At 39.7% G+C, this 21,474-nt stretch overlaps 1 protein-coding gene and 1 long non-coding RNA gene across 3 annotated transcripts in view; one reads left to right on the top strand and one right to left on the bottom strand.

The window, feature by feature from the left end:
• The first annotated feature begins 76 nt into the window (after positions 1-76).
• Positions 77-21,474, top strand: part of Foxr2 (forkhead box R2) — a 108,831-nt gene continuing 87,433 nt past the window's right edge. The window contains exons 1-2 of the mRNA XM_087599571.1: positions 77-1,243; positions 6,911-7,003. The gene's annotated coding sequence lies outside the window, so the exon portion shown is untranslated. The remainder of the gene's footprint in view (positions 1,244-6,910; positions 7,004-21,474) is intronic.
• LOC147998164 (uncharacterized) lies at positions 1,109-6,958 on the bottom strand. Of its 2 annotated transcripts, none has more exons than XR_015646934.1 (3): positions 6,667-6,958; positions 6,110-6,389; positions 1,109-1,837 (listed from the first exon to the last, which is right to left on the bottom strand). It is a non-coding gene; the product is annotated as an uncharacterized LOC147998164 (long non-coding RNA). The 2 variants fall into 2 exon arrangements; XR_015646935.1 differs by having other exon boundaries at positions 1,119-1,834; positions 6,667-6,807.

Here is a 21,474-nt window from a genome sequence, read left to right as displayed (position 1 = left end):
AAACCGGAGCAGCATTGGCCCCGCCTCTCCTGCCACGCACACGCCAAACACCCCAGAGGAAGTGGGACTCTCCCGCACAGGAACTTCCGCTAGCCGAAAGGAAAAGGAGCGGGCTGCATTTTGAGTCCCACAATGGTAGTTAAGACAGCTAGGGGGCGGGGGTTGCAGACGTTTGTCCTGTGCGAAGGAGAGAATGTTGGTCTGCTCTAGGCAGGTGCACACATTATCCTATTGGTCCATCGGTTTTGGCAAGCAGAAGGCCCTTCCAGTCTCACCAAAGGCGGGCTGATGGGGTGGGGGAGGGGCGCGGCGGGGCAGAGTCTTGCAAGAGGTCAGCTGACCCCAGCCCTCCTTGGCTGTCTTGGCTTACACAGCACATTCACCCTCCCGCCTGGTTTTCTGAAGGCGTTTATGTGTGGCTAATTAATTCGTGGGCCCATCAGGGACCCGAAGAATAGACTTAATGACCAAAGCGGTGGGTGAGGGGAGGAGGTGGGAGTGCAAAGGCAGCTAGCAGTGCGCAGGAGACGCAGAGCCTGTACACTGCTACGTGTTCGCCTGGTCAATTAAGCGGGGGCAGTGAGAAGATCAGACTTAGATTTGCGCAGCCTCACGGAGGCCAGAGTACTTCCTGGCAGGCCACAGAGGAAGCAATTAGAATAAGAAGCAGCTGGATGAAAGTGAGCTGTTGCCATGGGGACTGAGAGACAGAAAGGCATTTGAAGGGAGACCACTGGCAGGCTTCAGACAATGGGTGGGAATGGGGAGCAGAGAGATGGGATGGTGCAGTTGGATCCTGGGTTTCTAGGCCGGCCAGCCAGCATACCTGCCTCGACCCGCTTCCCTCGGTGCACACTCTGAACTTTGTCCACTCCTTCTCTCTGCTCAAATTCCTCTGCCTGAAATGCCTTCCCTCCATCCTCCACTCTCTAAGTACCACCTGCTTCTCCCAGGCATCTTCCTCGCTGAAGTTTCTTTCCTTCTGGCCTGCCCCAAAGAGTAATGAGTCAGTCAGTTCCTACTCCCCCAAGGGAGGCCCCATAGCTAGGCACGCTGCTTTTCTTGTGTCATTTGAAGCGTGAACTTGCTCAGCTCCTTCACCTCTCTGAGCCTGGCTTCCCCCCTTTAAAGTGGATGTAACTCAAGCACTGGCTTCAGAGAGTTGTGCGAATTCAACGAAAAGCCTTTACTGCCTAGTAAGCACAGACTTTGCCTCTAAGTGCGTTTCAAGCAGCAGCAGCAGGTGAGAGTGGCATTTAAGAAATGCGCGTTGAGGGAATATGTGGTGGAAAGATTTGACATGCGTTCCTTTTCTTGAAGAAATGATCTGTTTTCGTGTGAGTGTGTCTGCGTGTGCCCCGTGTGCGTGTGCCCTGTGTGCTTGCTGTACACGAGGGGTTAGTAGAGGGCGTGGGATCCCCTGGGACTGACTTATACATAGGTGGTTGAGATCTGCTCGCTATGGGTGCTGGTAACCTAACTTGATTCCTCTGGAAGAACAGCAAGTGTTCTCTTAACTGCTGAGCCATTGCTCCCGCCCCTCATATGTGCTCCCAGTTCTTAAAAGGTAAATGGGTATTTTCTGCTCGTGTCACTGGAAGGGATGGAGCATGTGCTTGACAGTGTCTCAGCTGGTAGTCCTCCTGGGGAAATGACCCCGTGGGGCTCATAGACTCTGACATCTCCCAGCTTTTTGGTGGTTTGTGGAGTAGGATATGGCCTTACCTAGTGAGTGAACTCTGTGGTGGGCGATGCGTGTCCTTGGCAACAGCATTGCCAGCAGAGCTTCACCCAGCGAGACCCAGACTCCTGTGTGCACGGAGAAAGGAGATGCCTGCTGGAGAGAAAAGGCCATTGAAATCAGAACTGGGAACATGAGTTTGGGGCCGGTTTGTGTCTGTTCGAAGCCTTTGATGAGTTTATTGAATTTCCCAGTCCTCTGACTTGTTCTATGCAGAAAAATCTGATCTCGCTGTCATGATCCCTCCAGATTGCTTCCTGTCTCTGTGAGAGATAATACTAAATACTACTATATTTTCAGTCTTTCCTTTCATTCTTGAAATTATAATATAATTACAGCATTTCTCCCTTGTCCTCCCTCCAAACCGTCGCATATACCCTCCCCTCCTGTCCTTCCAATTCAGGCCTCTTTTTTTCACTATGTTTATTCCGTGGATATATGTATATACATATAGGTATATATTCCTAAATATAATCTGTTAAGTCTGTGCAAGGTCATTTGTGTGTATGGTTTTGGAATTGATCATTTGGCACTGGATGAGCAGTTGGTGTGCTCTTCCCTGGGAAAGAGCATTTCTTCTGCTCCCAGATGTCCTAAGAAGTTTGCAGTTCTTTAAGGTTGAGCCCTCATGCACTTTTACCAGTTTGCTTTGCCATGTTCATTGGTGTCATCTTCGTTCAGTGTTCATGCTCTCATGTTGATGAGACTTGATGGGTATGGCTCCTAACATTCCTAGGGAACACAGTCTCACAGCTAACTCCCTGATCCTCTGGTTCTTACAGTCTTTCCGCCCCCTCTTCCACAGTGATCCCTGAGCCTTTTGAGAAGGTCCTCTGGACTTAAATTTTCTTGTATTATATATTTATTAATTCATTGTCATATTTGTGATTATATTGTAATATGTAGTTATATAATTAAAATGTACCATATTTTGCTTCCATTTTGACGCTATATATGCAAATATAACTCCCAAAGTTCACTTTTTTACTTAAGTTTCTTTTTATAGGAAAGTGTACTAATACTTCCTACTTGGTAAACTAATTTGGGGCACATTTAATGCCGCTCTTCCATCTGCTACACCAATGGATTGAGGAGAGGGTGCCCTTCCCTTTCATTGTCTTTACCTTAATGAACCATTATTTCATTATTCCACAAGGACAATACAACCCTCCAAGACCCCATAGATGGAGCAGATAAATAATGTACAGCCTGAGACCTCAACTCCCATCTAGTTTCCCAGAGAAGTTAGTGGGAACGGGGCTTAGGCTCTAGGCTATTTTTACTAAGCCACAAAAACAAACAACAACAACAAAACCTAGATCTGGATCCTATAGTGTTTCCTGGAGGAAGGCAATTGTATACAGGCTTGGAAGACATGGCATCCAAAGGGAAATCTCTTGAACTCACTTCCAGACTGTACATATGATATTCATATCCTTTGGGATGTTGCTGAACCACTGCTATCTATGAAATCCTGTAGACTATGCTTGTCAGGCAATTCTTTTCAGGAGGGACTATATTATAGAGTAGTCCAAAATTAAATACTACTGACAATGGTAGCTCCAGGTCAGAAATATTTTTTATGTAAAGAGTCATAGTTAAATAATAGCTATTATGTGTTTCGCATTCATTGAAACTCATTAGTGTTTGGAGAGTTAGTTCACAGTCTGTTAGTGAAAAACAAAGACTTATATGCTTAGTGTTATTTAAAAAAAACTTAGTGTAAAAGATGCTGGCTCTGATTAGTAGAACCTGGATGAGGTCTCTAGGCATGAAATAGGAGATATCAGATTAATTTAATGTAATGTAATAAGTCAACATTGGGTTGAAATTGTAATGCTTACTGGGAAAGGTTACATGCAAACAGATGTTTGAGAAGCTAAAAGCCAAAATGAAAGACTCGTAGAGGTTTTAGCAATTGGAAACTATTCTCTCTCTGGGCCAAATTTTAGTTCCTTTATCAGGGTGACATGAGGATCTTGAAGCATTTTCATTTATAATATTATTATACACACTGTATAGTTGCACTGTAATTTATTACACTATTTCCCACTGCTTAAACATATTTGCTCACTTTTAAAAGCAATATTCCATATATATTTGTATACTTGTCTACATATCTGTATTTCTAATCACACAGTTAGTGGTTTGGATGGTTTTTGTGCATGTAAATCCAGGCTTATTTCTATGAATAGTTGTCCTTTCTTGGTAAGCATCAGCAGCAGTGGATGGAGTATATCATTTTTCACCACATCTGCATCTCCCCAAAGCACTGTTAGATATATAATACATTAGCAATCTGATGGGTTAAACTAACACATCTTACTGTAATTTTTATGTGATTAGCATAAAATAAAACACACTAAAGTTGTTCAGTTTGATACATATTTTAATGTATAAGTGTAACTGTTGGTATAATTAATATAATCATTGTATTCTTTTAGAATAGTTTATTACATTTATTTGAGGGTGGGTGCAGACATGCTACAGCATGCCAGTGGAGGCCAAAGAGCAACCCTTAGGAGTGGTTTATTTCCCTCTCCACTATGTGGGTGGGGCATGGGGATTAACTTCTGGCTATCAGGCTTGGAGGCAAGCATCTTCATGCAACCTGCTGAACCATCTCACCGTCCCAATTGTTATATAATTTATCATCAAATTCCTTCATGCCCCTTTATAATTGTCTCTCTTGTTTTTTTTCCCATCTTTCCTCCATCCTAGGCACATTTCTCAGTTTTCTATCACAACAGATTACATTTCATTCCCTGCCATTTATGTAAGTAAATTCAAAGTGCTTTTCTAGCTTTCAAATTTTTATTTCTATCAAATGGTCTTGAATTACCATATAAAGTAATGGAATTCATAGTTTCATTGGCAAAATATATGCTGTTATTTTTTGTTCTCCTTTGTTTTAAAATTTGAATATTTTGTTATTTTATTTTTTATTTTTTGAGATAATAGTATAACTACAACACTTTCTCCCTCCAAACCCTCCCATATACCCCTCCCTGCTCTTCAAATTCGTAGCCTCATTTTTCACCAGAAGCCCTTCAAATGCTCCATGTACCCCTTCCCTGTTCCATTACCCACTCCTCCCCTCCCTCTTGCTCCCCCCTCCTTCTGAAATACTTCTTCCACCTTTCATGCCGTATAATGTCCACACTCATCCCTCCCTTTAGACATCTTCCATAATCCCTTTTCTACTTTAACATATATGTGTTCATATATATTTAAATTTAGATTTTACATGCGACAGAAAACAAAAAATATGTTTGTCTTATTTTGTTTAACTTAATGCTCTCCAGTTCCAATCATTTCCCTGAAAATATTTCATTTTTTATGGATGAGTAAAATTCCTTTGTGTCTCTGTGTGTGTGTGTGTGTGTGTGTGTGTGTGTGTGTGTGTGTGTGTGTGTGTGTAATAAAAGTCCTTTATCTGCTCCTTGCCTGGTATATACCTAGGCTGGTTCCAAATCTTGGCTATTGTGAGCAGAACACCAATATTTGTGGGCATGCAAGCATCTCTGTATCAGAATGTAGAGTCCTTAAAATCAGTACCCAGGAGTGGTACAACTGACTCATATGTAGTTCTATTTTGATTTTTTTTGAGAAAACTACATATTGATTTGTAAAATATACTACTTCATGTTCCCACCACGGTTCCTTCTGCTTTTTCCATATCCTGATTTTATTTATTTCTTCCTCTGGCCAACAAATAATGATTTATAAAACAAAACAAAACAAAACAAAACAAGATATATTCTCACTGCATAGTCCTGGCTTTGAAAAGGTGATCTTTCTGGCCCAGCCTCCAAAGTGCTGAGATTGAAGACATGAACTACCACACCCAGGTTAATAATCAGTCTTTCCCCCCTTGTTTGAATGATTTCACTCAACATCATTTTCTTTTGATTTCTGTGAATAACACATCAATATACAGATTTAGTACAAGTTGTTTAATTGGTCACCCATGGATGAATGTTTTAACATTTTGCAGCTTGGGTCTAAAATAAAAACCAGATGGCAAGGACATGCTTTTACTCTTAAATAAACAGAAAATATTTTTCTTTTTAATTTATTAATTTTATGAATACATTTTGTTCTTTGGCAATTACGATTGTATCTTGTCTTATTTAATATCATACTGTGTGTTTTGTATAATATTAGTATGGGAACACTCACACTATGGCCTACATTTAGAGGCCATAGTGAATTTTGTGGAGTCATTTCTCTCCTTCCACCTTTGCATGGATTCTAGAACTCAAGTCAGAGTTTCATGACAAGTGCTTTTAACTACTGAACCATCTTGCTGACCCTTTTTAAATTAAAATTTTAGATTAGTATTCAGTATGATAGGTTCGTACGTACATGTGTTCTTATCCACTTCCCTCTTCCAATGGTTTCCCAGTCCTGCTGTTTCCCTCTGGCTGGGTCCCTTCGTTTCCTCTTGATAGCCTTCCTGCACCCCTCTCCTGTTTTTAAGTCACGTATATTCTTCTTTATAAGTCTTCTCTTTCTCCTTCCTCATCCCTCACTCAAGATATCTTCTTCCAGCAAAATGTGGTGGTACACATCTACAATCCCAGTACTTTGGAGACAAAGTCAGGGAAGATTACAAGTTTGAGGCTAGCGTGGCCTTCTTTAGAACCTCAAAAACAAAAGAAAGGCTCATGAGATACCTCAGTCAGGAAAGGTCTTGCTCCAAACCTGACAATCTGGGATTCACATGATGGAAGGAGAGAATATACTCCTCTCAGTCTCTCTCTCTCTCTCTCTCTCTCTCTCTCTCTCTCTCTCTCTCTCTCTCTCTCTCTCTCACGCACGCACACACACACACACCAAAATAAATGCAAATTTTAGAAACCCAAAGAAACAACCAAAAGAACCCAAACAAATCAAAGTCAAAACAAAAAGATCTTTTTTACCTTTTCAGGATCCCTTTTCCTACTCCTGTTGTTGACCAGTTAGTTCCTTCTTCCCAATAATCCTCCGTGTGTGTGTGTGTGTGTGTGTGTGTGTGTGTGTGTGTGTGTGTGTTTGTGTGTGTGCACGCACGCACGCGTCCCACTGAGGTTAATTAAGGTTGCTCATATAACATGGTTATTTACTGACGAATGGGCAATTTACTAGTAGCTAAATCACTGAAGAAACTTATTCTCCCTCCCCTAGCAACCATTAACTGCCAGTAGCTCCTCAGCCAGAGGTGGGGGCCTCACAAACCCTTGACCAGCCGTGATAGAATGTTGAAGAGCTCCACCTTGTGTAAGTAATGATAGCTACTGTGTATGTGATTGTGAAAGCCACAACATATCCAGAAAATTGTGGTTCGTAGCCCTCCTATCCATCCTTCAGTTTTCACCTTCTTTCCACCTTGTCTTCCACCATGTTTCCTAGGCCCTGTAAATGGCTATATAGATTTCCCTTTCAAGGGTGAGCTATGTTCAACTTACTTTTACCATTTGACCAGTTACGAGTCTATGCATTCACCATCATGCACTCCAGAAAGAAACTTCTCAGCCGGAGACCAAGAGCAGCACTAATTTAAAGGGGTAAATATAAAGATTCAGAAGGTCGTTTGACTCCACATCCATTTAGCAAATCAACAGTAATATATTTTCCCTGGGGATCTGTGACCTTCACAGTCATGAGCTTTTAACCAGGGTTACATCAGACATGAGTTCCTTCCAGGGGAGCAGATCTCAAATCCAAATAGAAAATGGCCTCAAAACAGTCATTTTAATTTTTAAGATTTTACAGTCAAGTTGACATATTTTAGTATTAAATCTATGACTTTTAACACATATATAGAATTATTTTACTACCTTTACAATTGTGATATAGAGCAGCTATAGCATCCCAGAATATTTCCTTATACCATTCTTTCATGGTTGTGCCATCTGTCCACCCCTGATATATGATACCCACTGAAAGTTTCCCTACATTCAGAGTTTCATCCTTTATAAAATGTCTCATGTATGTATATGTATATATGTGTATATATGTATATGTATGTATATGGGGAAATACAAAATACTAGAACTTTCTAACTTAACAAAAGACTCAATATTTAGCTTCATTGATAAATAAATAAGACATTTTAATATCTATATTATATATAGATATATTCAAGCTGGTGAGATGGCTCAGTGGTGAGGCATGTGCTATACAGGCCTGGCAAGCTCAGTCCCAGCTCCAGAACCCACCAAAGGTAGGAGAGAACAGACTCCTCTAATCACCACAAGTCCATCATGGCATATGTGTCCCTGTTCTACATGATACACACATATCTATAATACAAAGGTTAGATGTCTTCAGGACCTGGAGGAATTGATCTAGAAGCCTCTTTACTGAGGACTAGTTCTCAAACTGCCAAGGGAGAAAAGCAATCATAGTTTTACCCTTCTGTGAAGGCTATAATCCACAATGACAAATGTGATGTTCCCACTAGTGAAATAGTGGCACTTATGTCTTGGAGGTAACTAAGAACTGTCTAGTTGGATTTAAGGCCCACTTAATAGGAGGGAATTCATGCCTGGTGCAGTAAACATAGTCAACCACACATGGCTAGAGATGTCATAGACCCTGCAATAGAACCTATTTCTGCCACCTACACAAACCAATATAATTTCTAAATATTTTCTAAATACTTATCCTTATTTCCACAGATAAGCATAGCACTTCCCCCTCATCAAAGAAGCTTCTTTTTGCAATAGACAGAGATTATTACAAAGGCCTACATCTGGTCAAAATGCAGAGAACAACAACAGATCATGGGGTACCCAACCCCAACTGATATATCTACAATTCAGTCTCTATACTCGAGGAAATTGTAGAAAAGCAAGTATAGAAAGATCATACGGGATTGAGAATCGAGATCTCTGCTGTAAGATTATGTCCTCTCGACATGACAGGGAAGGTGTATGCAGGAAATTTCAAAAATGTGGTTCCCTAAACAAGGCAAGCATAGTGACAATACCAGTTGACATGCCAACTTAGATGGGACAAATCTTATAAGGCCCCACCCCTAAATGAAGAGTTAAAGGCCATCAGGAGCTCCTGAGAGAGGGAGATTCCATTTTTCTGGGGACCAGCCCCTGTGATGAGTTAGCCAAATGATCAGCCCAGAACACATTCACATATAAGTAACACTAGACAGAGTCAGTAGGCTTGTGTGTGTGTAACAATAATAAAGAAGAGATTATTAATTTGAGAAGTAGAAAAGGAGGAGTGACGGAAATAATGTAAAGACAATACTAATGTATGAAAATTTCAAAACAAAGATATAGATGAAAAATACCATGAACGTTTGTGTATGCAATTGTGTATATGCGTTGATGTGTGTGAATGTAGGTGTACATATGCCATGGCACATTTGTGCAGATTAGAGAACAGACAGCCTTAGATATTTCTCCTTACCTTCAACCTTGCTTGAGACAACATCTTTTTGGGCTTTGCCATTGTGCATAGGAAGCTAACAGCCCCTGGAACTTCTGGGGAGTCTCCTATCTTTGACTTGTATCTGGGATTACAAATGCAAGCTTTATCTGGGTCCTAGAATTTTAAACTCAGGTCCTCACACTTGTACAGCCAGTACTTTGCTAAGGGAGCTATCTCCCCATCCTTTGGTTCATTATTGCTGAGTGATAGTCCACTATCTGGCTTATTGTATCTTTGAGAATAATACTCAATAAAATAAAATCATGATGAATTTGAACCAAAAAAACCATACAAAACTTTTCTGATAACACTCAATTATCTTTACAAACCCGATTTTCTAAATGATATTTATTACAGTAAACACTTTCTAATATGATGTCAAGGTCCACTAGATATAAAATGATATGTGTCTTGTCTGTGTCATCCACTATGGTTTAGATTTAACAATCATATTTAGCTGATCCCTATTTATATGCAACTCAATGATGCACATAATATGGTAATTGTGTTGGTGCTATGGCTCAGTGGATAGGAGCACTTGCTTCCAAGCCTGATGGCCTGAGTTTGGTCTCTAGGGCTCACAGAGTGGAAAGAGAGGACTATCTCCCCCCAGGAGGTCCACTGAGTTACAGAGAGAGAGAGAGAGAGAGAGAGAGAGAGAGAGAGAGAGAGAGAGAGAGAGAGAGAGAGACAGAGAGAGAGAGAGAGAGAGAGAGAGAGAGAGAGAGAGAGGAGAAACTGGAGTATAAATGTAAGACACCATGATAATGTCATAATATAGCAAATGGAACTTTCTGCACAAAGGACATTAATAGAAAATAAATCAGTTCTTGTGGAAATACTAAATATCACTGTGACAAGGGACGTCCAAGTCAAGCATTTTCAATGTTTAAATGGAAGAGGCTGAAGCTTGGTTCCAATTTTCTCTACAAGCTTGAATGAACACTAACACTGAGCTGTTGCTAGGTATTATGCAGCACTAATGGCTATCACAAGGACAACACTGACCAGGTTCTTGTTTTTAGAAACTTCACCATGTGGACATAGACCTTGATGATATCCTTTATTTTTATGTTTAAGTTAATTTTCAATTTAGCATGCAACATGATGGATTTCACTGGGCATTTTCCTTTCTTTTTTTAAAAAGGAATTATTTATTTATCTTTTGTATGTGAGTACACTGTTGCTGTCCTCAGACACACCAGAAGAGGGCATCAGATCCCATTACAGATGGTTGTGAGCCACCATGTCGTTGCTGGGATTTGAACTCAGGACCTCTGGAAGAGCAGTCAGTGCTCTTAACCACTGAGCCATCTTCATTGGGCCTCTTTCATATGTATATCATTATGCTTTCTTCTAATTGTCCCTGAGTCCCACTTCCTAATCTATCTCCCTGCCCCACTTCTTTCTAAACTATTTTTATTAACTCTTTGAGAATGTCATTCAATGTATTTTGACCATACCCCCTTCCCATTCCTCCTCTGCACTGTTCATAGGTCCATCCCTACCTCCCTATTCCCCAACTTTATAGTCTCTTTTTAAAAATAATAACCCATTGAGTCAAGTTTGTGCTTCGTGTATACTCATAGGTGCAGGCCATCTGCCAAATGTGGTTAACTTGCACCCTTAAGGAAAACAGACTCCCCCTCCCTGTAGAAACATCACCTGTCAATAGTTCTTCAGTTAGGGGTTGGATCTCTGGAGCATACCCCTCGCCCATCTGCCGTGCTGAGATGTTGACTGACTTGATTTGGTCTAGGCAGCCACAACTGCTGTGTCCTGTCATGTCCAGAAACCAGTGTTTCACTCCAGTCTTCCCTGGTCTCTGCCTCTTAGCATCTTTTGGCCACTTTCTTCCTCAGTGGTTGCCCACCCCACCCCAAGCTCTTAGCAGGGAGGCAATGTAGATGCCTCTTTTGTGGCTCTGTACTGTGACCAGGTGTAAGCTTCTGTGTTAGCCATTGTCAACTGCACAAAGAAATTTCTCTGATGCGGTCTGAGAGTTTCACCAACTTGTGGGTATAGAGATATGAATTTCAAATTTCAACTTACCTTACCTTTTCTAGACCCCTTCCCCTTAAGTGCCCCCCTTTTTGCTTTCTTGTCATATGCATTTCATTATCCTCTCCATTTCCTTTCTATCTCATCCTTTTCCCATGCCACATTTCCCTTTTACACACACACACACACACACACACGTACACACACACACACACACACACACACACACACACAGTTCCACGTATGAGAGAAAAAAATGCTGTTCCTTATTGATAGTCATTAATTCACCAGACTTTTTGCACCTGTAACTTCCCTATGACTTTGAAATGTAGCTGTTGAAATCTTATTCTTTCAGATAAGGAAAGGAAGGAAATGATTTTAAGAACTAAAGTGGTGATAAGGCCAGAGAAAATGGCTGTTAAAAGCACTGTGTGCTCTTCCAAAGGATCCAGGTTCAATTCCCAGCACTCACATGGTGACTTATAACTTTGTTTAATTCCAGTTCCAAGGGACCTGACCCTTTTGCACAGATAGACATGACTCTTTTGCACAGACAGACATGCAGGCAAAACATCAAATGCACATAAAATAAAAATGAATGTTACTTAAAAAAAAGTAAAGTTAGAATAGGTCCCCTATTGAAGGAATCAGAGAAAGAACTGGAAGAGCTTGAAGGGGCTCGAGACCCCAAAAGTACAACAATGCCAAGCAACCAGAGCTTCCAGGGACTAAGCCACTACCTAAAGACTATACATGGACTGACCCTGGACTCTGACCTCATAGGTAGCAATGAATATCCTAGTAAGAGCACCAGTGGAAGGGGAAGCCCTGGGTCCTGCTAAGACTGAACCCCCAGTGAACTAGTCTATGGGGGCAGGGCGGTAATGGGGGGAGGGTTGGGAGGGGAACACCCATAAGGAAGGGGAGGGGGGAGGGGGATGTTTGCCCGGAAACCGGGAAAGGGAATAACACTCGAAATGTAGTTAATAAAAAAAAAAAAAAAGTAAAGTGACAAGGTAGAAAAGCCATCTAAGCTGTGACAGAAAAACAAAACGGAACAAAACAAACAGACCCAGCTCTTTCCAGTCTTTCCTGGCAACATTTCACCTATGTGGTGTAGGTGTCACTTACCGTGGGAGAGTTAATGAACATCACTAAATATCTCTCCATTTTGTTTCTGTCCCTGGTCTTTCCGTTGTGCCCCAGCCATCATCACTTTTTACTGCAGTTAATGTGTTTGCATGTTTGTCTACCTGCTTGACAATGAGATAAGAGCTCATATCCAGCCTGAGAGATGTCAATGCTAGCTATTTACTCAGCAGAACCTTAAACATACTGCTCAGTAAAGACGTGATTGGATTATTCATGATCAGATGTGCTCTTTACCTGAAAAATAATAGTGACTCTTATTTGGTCCTTTATGATAATATGCAATATATTATTAACAGTAGACTTCTGACATCATTTCCTAGTCTTATTTTGACCCCTAGGACTATGCATTAGTCAGCATAAATAAGGCTAGATGCTGTGTGTGCTTCTCTTTTTTTGGTTTTTCAAGACAGGGTTTCTCTGTGTAACCCTGGCTGTCCTGTACTCACTTCGTAGACCAGGCTGGCCTTGAACTCATAGAGATCCACCTGCCTCTGCCTCCTGAGTGCTAGGACTAAAGACATGCACCACCACACCTGGATTCCTGTGTGCTCAAAACGAAAGGGATTTGGAAATGTTGTTTGACTGTGTGACCAGGATAGAACTAGCTGTCTATGAGCCTACTTGCCTGTACCTTAGATACGTTTTTCTGTTTCATTTGTGCACTTTGATTAAAGCCTTCAGGTCTGAGTTCCTTCTAGCCTTCACATTGCTCTGCCCTTCTCAATCAAGAAGGGGTCTCAGAGTTCACGGAGTCTAGCACTGAAGGATCCCCAGGCAGGCAGTGAGTGATGCTGATCTATTCAACATCACTCTAAGTGATCTCTGTCAATACAGGGAAGGCACACATTTCTCTTGGTTTCTTTTTGTTTGAGCACTTTTTGTATTTGTTTGTTTGTATAACATATGACCAAGTAAATTTTACTTCAAACTTGTTTATAAGGGAGTTCATAATAGAAAATGTTTACATGTTTATTGTGTTTGATTCATGTTTTGTTATACCCTGGAAATCCCATTCTCTAGAGATGGGAAAGGCATTAAAGGTGTCAAACTTTTACCTAGTAATTCAATTATAGCACCACTGAAATTGACCCCAGGTTCAGCTTTAAAGTTCTCACATCTTGCTATCTGAATGTTTCCACTTTTTTCCACTTGCATTCAACTGGCTTCTCTTCAACAGAGTCCCCACACTCGCACAGTGATCCGTACTCATAGGATCTTTCATTTTTAAATTAATGACCAAGAACCATGATTTTGTGGCTCTACATAACCACTTATGGTATCTGGGATATGAGAGTCATTATTAAATGCTTCAGGATTGATGAATTTTATTGTAATACTGGTTGGAAATTATTCTATCTCACTGAGAGATCATACAGGAAGCATCTTCATATATAACATATGTGTGAGCTATATATACCAAGTGTTGGTCAAACTCTTTTGAGTTTGCTGCTAGATGACTATTTAATGCTGATTCCTTTCTACTCTAGGTAGCACATTCCTTACTTTTTCTTATTTAAGAAAAATCTTCCAAAATTTAGGTGATTTTAAAAGCCACTATTAAGGTGTCAGTTATACCTGTTCAGCATTCACACATTTTTAAAAGAGTGAGTGCTCTATCTGCATGTACACCTGAATGCCAGAAGAGGGCACCAGATCACATTATAGATGGTGAGCTACCATGTGGTTGCTGAGACTTGAACTCAGGACCTCTGGAAGAGCAGACAGAGTCCTAACCGCTGAGCCATCTCTATAGCCCCCCACACACACATTTTTCAAATTCATTTTAATTAAAATACTATATAACCCTCTATGATTTCCAAACTCTCAAATTCATGGCCTTTTTTCTTTCATTATTATCATGTATACATTACTAAATATGTAAATACAATCTGCTGAGTCCATTTAGTATTACTTGCTTGTATATGATGTTAGGGTGACCACTTGGTATTGAATAAACAATCATTCTGAATTCATCTGTGAAACTACCCTGCTGAATCCAGAAAACACTATTTTCTTTTTCTTTTTTTTTTTTAGATTTATTCATTTATTATATATAAGTACACTGTAGCTGTCTTCAGATACACCAGAAGAGGGCATCAGATCTCATTACAGATGGTTGTGAGCCACCATGTGGTTGCTGGGAATTGAACTCAGGACCTCTGGAAGAGTAGTCGGGTGCTCTTAACCGCTGAGCCATGTCTCCAGCCTGAAAACACTATTTTCTGGTAGTGGCCACCACTTCTGGCTGTTGCAATAGAGACCCACAACTGCTCAAGGTGCAGAGAATAAGAGACTGCAGGGTGCTCAGGCCTAAATGGATATCTATAGTATGCTTTTCCTCCCATGATTTGGATGATTGTGTAAGACAGGGTGGAAAGATTGTAGGAACCAGAGAAAGAAAGGAAGGAAGGGACAGAGGGAGGAAGGAAGGTAGAAAAGCTTTTTTTAACCTGCAATTAAAACATTTATATCCTATTTTAAAATGTTTACATTGCTACTTAAAATAATTTTTGTTTTTAATCATCTTCCACAGGTATTTGATATACCTTGTTAATTATATTTACAATTTATAAGATAATCATTTTCGTTGGGGATTTAGCTCAGTGGTAGAGCACTTGCCTAGGAAGCGCAAGGCCCTGGGTTCGGTCCCCAGCTCCGAAAAGATAATCATTTTCAAGAGAAATGTTACCAATTTATACTTTAGAAATTTGCATTATCTGATAGGGCATTCATGTCACACTGTTAGATGTACCCTTAATCCACGTCACATTAGTGAGATCACAATAGCTTATTTAACTCTTAGATATAACTGTGAATGTAACAGGAAATATACTTTTGGCAGGGGTCTATTGGATAGCTTTCTAATTCCAAGTTGTTGTTAGAAATCTTCCTTTATTCCATTGCTTGCTGTGTAAAATTATCACAGTGATAAAATGATGTTTGTCCACCCCATGTTATCTCAGTTGGGATAACAGATGATATAAAGTATGGTGCCATAGTTTAGTGGTAAGGGATCCAGTCTCACACTAGACCTTTAGATCTTTGTTTACACTACTGCAGGCTTATAATTTCACTTATTATCAATAAATTTTACACAATTATTTATACGTTTCTGCTTAAAAGATTTTGTGATCTGTGAGCATACATAGATTATTTTTTTTCCTTTTCAATTCAAATCCCATTCACTATTTTCTTATCTGATTGATCTGCCTAATGCTTCCAGTACAATGTTAGCATCACGGACTTTTTTCTTGTTCCTAGTGCTACGGTAAATGGTATTAGTATTTCCCTTCTGAGTATGATGCTCTATTTCTACTGACAGATTTATCATAAAGAGTTTGAGTTCTCTAAATGTTTGATAAAATTCAGCCAGGAAGAATTGTGCATGCCTGGAATTCCAGCACCTGAGTGGCAGAGGATCTTGAATTCCAGGCTAGCCTGAGCTACATAGAACAGACCTGTCTCAAAATTAAGATTTGAAAATTTTAACAGTGAAGAAATATTCCCTGCTTTGTATTTCTGAACACTAACCCAATCTCCTTGTTATAGGTATTTTTAGATGCTCCATGTCTCCCTTTATAAAACTTGGTGCATTCCTTGAAATTTACTCATTTAAATGAGTAATGTCAGTAAAGGATATCGGAAAATGACAGTGGAGTATATGGTGAATCATAATAGTGATTCTCCTTTGTGTTATTTCTGTAATACCAGTAATATTATTCTAAGTTTTTATTTGAGTACTTTTATCAACCCTTGTTAATTTTCTCCATCTTTAAAGAAATAAATTTGGCATTTATTGTTTCTAATGTTTTACTATTATCCATTTTATCTGACTCCTCTCTAATATTTACTATTTTCTTCTTCATGCTAGCTTTGGATCTATTGAGATTCAGTACTAAGTTACTTTGAAAACCTCCTGAGATATATACATATATATCATATTATACATAATATATGATATATAATATATTATACATGCAATATGTTAAATATACTATATATGCTCCACTAACATTGCCCCACTGCATCTCAGTGTGTTTTCATTTTCATTCATCTCTGAGTGCCCTAGTTAACTTTCTATCAGTGTGATAAGACAGTAAGGCAGCTTACAGACAAGTTTATTTGGAGCTTATAGTTTCAGAAGGTTAGTAGAGTCCATGACCAGCATGGCAGGAAGCAAGAAACAATACAGGAAGGCATGGCACTGGAACAGTAGCTGCGAGTTTACGTATTAATCCACAAGCAGGAGGCAGGGAGAGCTAACTGGGAATAGATGAGCTTTTGAAACTTAAAAGTATATGCCCCAGTGACTCATCTCCTCCAACAAGCCACACCTCCTGATCCTTCCCAAACATTCGACAACTGAGGAACAAGTATTAAAATATGTGAGCCTGTGGGAGCCATTCTCATTGAGACCATCACAGAAGTAATTTTTCATTTTTATTATGATTTCCATTTTTTGATCTCTTAACTATTTGAGAATTTGTTTAAATTCTACATGTTGGAAAAATGTCTTTCTTCCCATTATCAATAGCCAACTTCATTCTGCTATATTTAGAAAAGATACCATGTGTAGTTCTAATCTTTGTAAACTTATTGAGACTTACTTTGTGATCTAGAAGTTTATCCCAGAGAATGTTCGATATCTGTGAAGTATATTTAATTTTTAGTTTTGTTCAAGTCTTCTGTCTACATGTTTAATGTCCTATTGAAAACAGAGTATTTAAATCATAAAGCACTTATTGCATTTCTGTGTTTTTCTCTCTTGCATTCTGTCAGTTACTGCTTAGAATTTCAGGGGTGCTTTTTGTGGTCAATATAGATTTGCGATTGTTATACTTTCTTGATGAACAAATCACTTTTTTAGCATATGACATTTTTCTGTTTCCTGTAAATTACTTTAACGTAAATATTATTTTCTCTGATATTAGTATGGTAATCTAACTCTTGTTTGTCTTTTTTAAGTTTATTTTTATTTTGTATTATTATATGTATTTGTGTAGGTCTATGTGTATGTGCATGTGTACCTGGGTGCCATGGAGGTGAGTAGAGTTCATTGGTTCCAGTGGAGCTAGAGTTATAGACAACAGTGAACTGCACAATGTAGATGCCCAACGTAGCAGAACTCCATAACTTGGAAAGAATAGTAAGTGCTATTAAGTCCTGAGCCATCTCTCCTGCCCAAGGCCCAAAGTGGCTTCTTAAATTAAAAAAATACATTTTAAGAGTGTGTGTGTAGGTCATGAGTTCAATCCCCAGCAACCACAAGGTGGCTCACAACCATCTGTAATGGGATCTGGTGCCCTCTTCGGGCCTGCAACCACATATGCAGGCAGAATGCTGTACATAAAATAAATAAAAAATCCTTTGTAGCATGAAAAAAAAAAAAAGAGTGTGTGTGTATGTGTATGTGTGTGTGCATGTGTGTGTATGTGTGCGAGTGCGCACGTGCACGTGCATGTGTCTGTATATGCCATGGCATGTATGTGGAGGCCAAAAGACAATTTTCATGCTTTGGTTCTACTTAAGATGTGGTTCCTGTGGATTGAAATCAGATTGTCAGGCTTAATAGCTGGTGCTTTAAAATGATAACCTACCTTGATGGCCCCTGTGTGTCAACGTATTTTTTTTTCATAATTCCTGTTATAAATGCTTTCCTTAGTGTTTATGTTTTATTCTTGTGCCACTGTGGGCCCTTTTTCATTTCATTTGTGTACGTTATTCACTTACTTTCTTTGTGGTTATCATAATGACTTCAACCTTGCTTAAATAACACCCCCATTTCTATATAGTGTGGCTTCATTAAATATTACACATATATGTGTGATAATGATTTTTCTTTCTCTGCATGGTTTACTTGACACAATATTGGTTTAATCCATGTTCTCACAAATGGCGAAATCCTATCCTTTTATGCTGGAATATTATTTCGTTGTTTGTGTATACTACATTTTATTATCCATTCATTATTCTTTATCATTGGATAGAAACTTATTATCTCACTTGAGGCTAAAGTAAGTAAGGCTGCCATAAACATAGGAGTGCAGATATATATATTTCACACTTTATTTTTCATCAAATTTCTTCTCAGATGATTTTTGCACATGTACACAATGAATCCTGAATAATCACTTCTTTCCCCTCTTCTCTTTCTACCCTGTCAACCCCTCTTCTTCTCCACATATCTCTCTCACATGTTCAAGAATATCTTTTTTTTTGTTCCCAGTGAGATTAATCAGAGCTGTCTTTGTGACCATGGGTTCAAAGCTCTCCATCAGAGCTTGATGAACTCAGTAGTGCGTACATTTATTAGTTACTTTTATTTTGATGTGAGAAAACACCATGACAAAACGTGAGTTGTGTGGGAGTTTAATTTTTTTATGGTCCCAGAGGGATAAAAATCCATCAGAAGCAGAAAGCTGAGAGATCACATCTCAACCAGAAGTATGAAGCAGAGAGAGTGAACTGGGAGCAGGGCAAGGACTTCATTTCTCAAAGTCCATCCCCCAAGACATCCTCCAGCAAGGCCGCATATCTTAAACCTCCACAAATAATGTCAGCACAGTGCACACAGAGTTCAAATGTCTTAGCCTGTGGGAGATATTTCTCATTCTCACTATCACACAACACAAGTAAAGACAATTGTTTCCCCATCCCTGAAACTACTACTACCCAGTCGTTCAGAGGTAAAAGGGAGGGACCCAGAACGCTTCCGTCTTATTTAACTGATTGTTGACAGGGCTGGCCCAGTGCAGGGAATCAATGTTGTAAATCAATGACTGCAGCGAGTCTAGTGTCACCCTATCTTCTAGTTCTTACAGCCATCCTAGCTCTTCCTAAGCTATGTTCCCCAAGAGTTAGAGACGATAACATTAATATCCTGTGTACAGCCTGGGATTTCCTTAATAAACATCCAAAAATATTATTTTTAGATGGGAAGGAAATGAGATTTTTTAGAAGAGCTTTGGAAATTCTATATGTGGGTTAAATGTAATCTTATAACAACCACTACATAGGACAGAAAGGATGATCCTATAACAGTTTCTGAAATGTTCAGGTTAATCATGCAGACAACAGCTTGTATTGAGAACAAAGCCTTTACTCTAGCCCCTCACAAAAGGAATGAAATCTAGTCCACATCAGGCAAAAGCATTTTAGTTTTTAAAATAAATTAACTGTGTTTATAGAAAACTTATAAAAATCTATACATGTCAGTGAACTTCTGTAGAGCTAGAATTGTCATTGTAAAGTTGAGTTTCAGTAACAATTACACTTCCACTATTAGTTACATTTTATGTACTTATCCACAAAGAAACTATAACCTGTTTCACAAATCAATTTTTTCTGTCCTTATCACCTAATATTTATCCTTTCTTGATCTTCTTTCTATATACATATACACTGTGGAAATCAGTCTGGTGGTTCCTCAGAAAATTGGACATTCCACTACCTGATGACCCAACTATACCTCTCTTGGGCATATACCCAAAAGATGCCCCAACATATAACAAAGACACGTGCTCCACTATGTTCATAGCAGCCTTATTTAGTATAGCCAGAAGCTGGAAAGAACCCAGATGCCCTTCAACAGAGGAATGGATACAGAAAATGCACATCTACACAATGGAATACTACTCAGCTATCAAAAACAATGACTTCATGAAATTCATAGGCAAGTGGATTAAACTAGATAATATCCTGAATGAGGTAACCCAGTCACAGAAAAACACACATAGTATGCACTCATTGATAAGTGGATATTAGCCCAAAAGCTCGAATTACCCAAGATACAATCCACAGACCACATGAAGCTCAAGAAGGAGGATGACCAAAGTGCAGATGCTTCAGTCCTTCTTAAAAGAGGGAACAAAAATATCCATAGGAGGGGGTATGGAGGCAAAGTTTAGAGTAGAAACTGAAGGAATGACCATTCAGAGCCTGCCCCACATGGAGATCCAGCCCATATATATACATACAGCCATCAAACCCAGACAATATTGCTGATGACAAGAAGTGCAGGGTGACAACAGCCTGATATATCTGTCTCCTTAGAGTCTCTGCCAGAGCATGACAAATACAGAGGCAAACGCTAGCAACAAACCATTGGACTAAGAATGGCGACCCCATTAGAAGAGTTAGAGAAAGGTTTGAAGGAGCTAAAGGGGCTTGCAACCCCATAAGAACAACAATGCCAACCAAGCAGAGCTCCCAGGGACTAAACCACCAACCAAAGACTACACATGGACAGATCCATGGCTCCAGCTGCATATGTAGCAGAGGATGGCCTTGTTGGGCACCAATGGGAAGAGACGCTCTTGGACCCCCCAGTGTAGGGGAATGTCAGGTCAGGGAGGTGGGAAGGGATGGGTTGGTGAGGGAGCACCCTCATAGAAGCAAGGGGAGGGTTGATGGTATAGCAGGTTTATGGACAAGAAATCAAAAGGGGGATAGCATTTAAATTTTTAAATAAAAAATCTAATTAAGGTCCCAAGTGGTGGTGGAAAGGAGACCTAGAGAGCATTATATAAACACAACCTTGGGCTGGAGAGATGGCTCCACAGGTAACAGAACAGGCTGCTCTTTCAGAGGAGCTAGGCTTAATTCTCAGCACCCACATCATGGCTCACAAATATCTGTAACGCCAGTTCCAGGGGATCCACTGTCATCATCTAGCCTCCACAGGCACTAGGCATGTACATGACACATATACATGCAGGGAAACCACCAACAACAAATAAAATAAAATAGATAAAAAATTATAAATACAGCCAGCTGTGTCCATTTAGTTCTGTTTGTATCTACATATTTTTGGGGTTGACCATTTGGTATTGGATAACCAGTTAGGGGCTCATTTCTGGGGAAGCCTGATTCTTTCTCAGCAGTCTTAATTTTTTGTAGATTTTCATTTAGTGGTAGGGCCTTGTAAGATTTCCCCCATCCATGCCAGCATGTCAAGTGACAGTGTCACTGTCTGGGTCTTATTTAAGCAGACATAAAATAATAGGATTCTCATTTTTTTATTCAAACATCCTTAGTATTGTTTATCCCTTCTCCTTCCACTCCATCTGAATTACCTCTCTTTTCCCATCCCCAACAAAAGTCCACCCCACCCCCATTTTCCCCATCCCCTCTTTATAGTATCA

The sequence above is a fragment of the Rattus norvegicus genome, chromosome X (assembly GCF_021556685.1).
Source record: "Rattus norvegicus strain SHRSP/BbbUtx chromosome X, alternate assembly SHRSP_T2T, whole genome shotgun sequence".
Taxonomy (NCBI): Eukaryota; Metazoa; Chordata; class Mammalia; order Rodentia; family Muridae; genus Rattus; species Rattus norvegicus.
The sequence above is the reverse complement of the archived record's forward strand: the minus strand, read 5'-3'. Positions and strand labels throughout refer to the sequence as shown.